This window comes from Schistocerca serialis, unplaced genomic scaffold (genome assembly GCF_023864345.2).
Source record: "Schistocerca serialis cubense isolate TAMUIC-IGC-003099 unplaced genomic scaffold, iqSchSeri2.2 HiC_scaffold_568, whole genome shotgun sequence".
Classification (NCBI taxonomy): domain Eukaryota; kingdom Metazoa; phylum Arthropoda; class Insecta; order Orthoptera; family Acrididae; genus Schistocerca; species Schistocerca serialis.
The window spans coordinates 5,001-10,000 of record NW_026048155.1 but is presented as its reverse complement, the minus strand read 5'-3'; positions in this window follow the sequence as shown (position 1 = coordinate 10,000).

The window sequence follows — 5,000 nt, the reverse complement described above, 5'->3', positions numbered from 1 at the left end:
GTAGCGCGTGCGCCCACGCACCGCGCTGCCAGCACGCCGGGCGGCCCCCCCTCACCGGCCGGGGACGGTCCCACCCAGCCACCGCCGCGTATCGCCTCACACCCAGATCCCCTTTCACGTTCGTGGGCATGGTGGGTCCCCTTTCACGTTCGTGGGCATGGTGGGTATCCCTGAAACAACCGGTTAATAGCTCGACCGATCGTCGCCAACACTGATTCACCTCTAGCGAGAACAACCGCACCACAACGGGTTACCGGTTGTTCATTTGCGTAACGTCACCAGCAAACGTACACGTCCATCGCCATTTGCAACGAGTATTGCATGCCTGTGTCAGGTGTCACAACACACTACGTCTGCCCACATAGACGCAACAACATGTGCACGCCTAGAGAACACGTGGAAGGTAGACCCCGTACGTATGCGGTGTCCATTGCGCGAACGACTGTCAGCCCGCCTCTGCAGCATGTCGCAGATGTGGAACGCGGTGCAACATGCTATCACGGTGTGTGAGAAGAGACGACTACGTCCGAATACACGCTCCACTACATCAACAGACTGCTCATGCTGATCGCCATCCAGGGCGTCCGTTCCTCCCACACGTCTGTATGGCGTACCACACTGCAATCCAGCTCTTATAGGGAGACGACACGTAGCTGCGTGCACAATATTTGGACTGTATGGTCCGCCGTTGCTAGGCGCTGTCGTCATACGGTCACATGGGCCACGATGTATCATTCAGTACATACGGAGCAATGTGCAGTACAGTTTGTGGGTTTTGCGTACATCGGCGGACAGGTGACAGGCCGTACCACAACGTAGGCTGAGTACGTCGGCATGCGAAGGGCATTGAACATGCAAACTTCTCACCGACCAGCTTGCGAAGGCAGGGGGGAAGGGGGGGGGGCATGTACGTCCTGCTGCTATCCACACTACAGTGTATAGCAGGAGCATGTGGAAAGTCAGCAACACCTGCAAGGTGTTTAACATGACGCGATACACAGGGGACCGGGCAGTGCGAGTAGCGAACTATATTGCGAGGGTTGCGGTTAGGCAACACTACACTACTTTAACGGGTTGCATAACAATTACAGAGCAGGTTCAGCGACAACGTGCGTCAGGTTAAGGCGCAATATAGTTTAGGTTACGGCGCACTTTAGGTTAGGTTAAGGCACATTATAGGTTAGGTTAAGGCACAACATGGGTTACGTTAAGGCACAACATGGGTTACGTTAAGGCACAACATGGGTTAGGTTAAGGCACAACATGGGTTAGGTTAAGGCACAACATGGGTTAGGTTAAGGCACAACATGGGTTAGGTTAAGGCACAACATGGGTTAGGTTAAGGCACAACATGGGTTAGGTTAAGGCACAACATGGGTTAGGTTAAGGCACAACATGGGTTAGGTTAAGGCACAACATGGGTTAGGTTAAGGCACAACATGGGTTAGGTTAAGGCACAACATGGGTTAGGTTAAGGCACAACATGGGTTAGGTTAAGGCACAACATGGGTTAGGTTAAGGCACAACATGGGTTAGGTTAAGGCACAACATGGGTTAGGTTAAGGCACAACATGGGTTAGGTTAAGGCACAACATGGGTTAGGTTAAGGCACAACATGGGTTAGGTTAAGGCACAACATGGGTTAGGTTAAGGCACAACATGGGTTAGGTTAAGGCACAACATGGGTTAGGTTAAGGCACAACATGGGTTAGGTTAAGGCACAACATGGGTTAGGTTAAGGCACAACATGGGTTAGGTTAAGGCACAACATGGGTTAGGTTAAGGCACAACATGGGTTAGGTTAAGGCACAACATGGGTTAGGTTAAGGCACAACATGGGTTAGGTTAAGGCACAACATGGGTTAGGTTAAGGCACAACATGGGTTAGGTTAAGGCACAACATGGGTTAGGTTAAGGCACAACATGGGTTAGGTTAAGGCACAACATGGGTTAGGTTAAGGCACAACATGGGTTAGGTTAAGGCACAACATGGGTTAGGTTAAGGCACAACATGGGTTAGGTTAAGGCACACCATGGGTTAGGTTAAGGCACACCATGGGTTAGGTTAAGGCACACCATGGGTTAGGTTAAGGCACAACATGGGTTAGGTTAAGGCACAACATGGGTTAGGTTAAGGCACAACATGGGTTAGGTTAAGGCACAACATGGGTTAGGTTAAGGCACAACATGGGTTAGGTTAAGGCACAACGTAGGTTAGGTTAAGGCACAACGTGGGTTAGGTTAAGGCACAACGTGGGTTAGGTTAAGGCACAACGTGGGTTAGGTTAAGGCACAACGTGGGTTAGGTTAAGGCACAACATGGGTTAGGTTAAGGCACAACATGGGTTAGGTTAAGGCACACCATGGGTTAGGTTAAGGCACAACATGGGTTAGGTTAAGGCACAACATGGGTTAGGTTAAGGCACAACATGGGTTAGGTTAAGGCACAACATGGGTTAGGTTAAGGCACAACATGGGTTAGGTTAAGGCACAACATGGGTTAGGTTAAGGCACAACATGGGTTAGGTTAAGGCACAAACGTAGGTTAGGTTAAGGCACAACGTGGGTTAGGTTAAGGCACAACATGGGTTAGGTTAAGGCACAACATGGGTTAGGTTAAGGCACAACATGGGTTAGGTTAAGGCACAACATGGGTTAGGTTAAGGCACAACATGGGTTAGGTTAAGGCACAACATGGGTTAGGTTACGGCACAACATGGGTTACGTTACGGCACAACATGGGTTACGTTACGGCACAACATGGGTTACGTTACGGCACAACATGGGTTACGTTACGGCACAACATGGGTTACGTTACGGCACAACATGGGTTACGTTACGGCACAACATGGGTTACGTTACGGCACAAATTAGGTTAGGTTACGGCACAAATTAGGTTAGGTTAAGGCACAAATTAGGTTAGGTTAAGGCACAAATTAGGTTAGGTTAAGGCACAAATTAGGTTAGGTTAAGGCACAAATTAGGTTAGGTTAAGGCACAAATTAGGTTAGGTTAAGGCACAAATTAGGTTAGGTTAAGGCACGATATAGGTTAGGTTAAGGCACGATATAGGTTAGGTTAAGGCACGATATAGGTTAGGTTAAGGCACGATATAGGTTAGGTTAAGGCACGATATAGGTTAGGTTAAGGCACGATATAGGTTAGGTTAAGGCACGATATAGGTTAGGTTAAGGCACGATATAGGTTAGGTTAAGGTACGATATAGGTTAGGTTAAGGTACGATATAGGTTAGGTTAAGGTACGATATAGGTTAGGTTAAGGTACGATATAGGTTAGGTTAAGGTACGATATAGGTTAGGTTAAGGTACGATATAGGTTAGGTTAAGGTACGATATAGGTTAGGTTAAGGTACGATATAGGTTAGGTTAAGGTACGATATAGTTTAGGTTAAGGTACGATATAGGTTAGGTTAAGGTACGATATAGCGTAGGTTCAGATACACATTGTTGTAGGGAAAGGTGTATTGGGGGGGGGGGCGGCAGGTTCGTTGATAGTGATTATCGTAATTGGATGCCTGCGGTATTATCCGATTTGTCACGTCAGGATGCACTTTTGGCTCATGACAGGGCGGCGCTCCCGATTCCATGGTTGTGGCAGATCTGTGTCTTTCATTCCTGCCATTGTTTGTGTGCTGTGACAGGAGGCAGTATTGTGATGTTGGGTGCACCACTGTGTAGGACATGTGTGGGTGTTCGTGGCTTAGCTGAGCAATGTGCGGATGTCGGAAGGGTGGGATATTGTGTTTTCTGGGTGGACCTCCCGGTCTGGTAATGATAGTGTGGATTGTGTCATGTGGCGGAGAGGATGCACTGGATGTTCTTCCATGCTGGTGGTTAGATATTGTGTGTGATAAGAGAGTAGTGTGTGATAAGAGTGTCTGGCTGACGTGTGGTTCTCATTGTGTGCAGAGTCTTTCAGCATGTATAGGGACGGTTGTATATATTATCTGTATTCTGATGGCTCTGCATCTATTACTAATCAGTGCCGTGTATACGGTTACTCTAGTTCCAGTCGAAACTGTTCTATCTCTGTACATTAGTGACACTGCGGCTCCACTATGTTGCCGCCCCTGTCGGCCGTTTCCCCCAGTGTATGGCTAATGATTATCAGCAATCAGTCTATTAGTCAATACCGGTAGTGTGACGACGTCAAATGTCCGGGATGGGGGAAGCTACACCCTTCCCGTGGGTCAGGGCCTAGAAAGACTCTTCCCACGCAGGAGACTCGGACTGTCGTTACTCTTCCGAGACATATATGTGCCCAGCGTTTTTTTGCGGCTGCGAGTGCAACGCCAGGAGGCTCGGACTGTCGTTACTCTTCCGAGATATATATTTGCCCAGCGTTTTTTGCGACTGCGAGTGCAACGCCCACGGGTGCCGACATGGATGGGGCGCTTCCTAGCTGATGGCTCAGCATGAGAATCCGTACAGTGAGCAATGCGATCGCGTCTGTAGCTTGTACGTGGTACAGCTCGCAGCTCATGAATAGGGACAGCGGGAATGTCGCATATTGGAAATATCTCTTCATGAAACGCATGTTATAGGTGTGAATTGCACCTTACGAGTGCGGGAAACGTCCGCCGTTCATCCGCTGGCGATGCGAGTTGGGCGGTTGGGGTGGGGCACGAACGGGTGCAGGTGGTGTGATTGCCGGTCCACGACTTCGTGCGGCAGAGGCACTGGCGTATGGGTGCTGTGGTCGACAGAGGCTGCATGCTTTGTGGGTGGCGTCGAAAGATGGGCACTGTGGGCCCATCGATGTCTTAGTCGGCTTGGCGTCCCATAGATGGCGGTATCGTCGTTGCAGGAGCTCATGCTGAGGGAGACCTACAGATGGCGGTATGTTTTGTGGTGCGCTCGACATGGCGGACGTAGTGTTGTCCGATTCGCATAGATGGCGATACTGTTTTGCCAGCATGGTTGGCGTAGTTCCGTCGGATCCCTGTAGATGGAGGTGTCGAATGTTTACTGTGGACATTC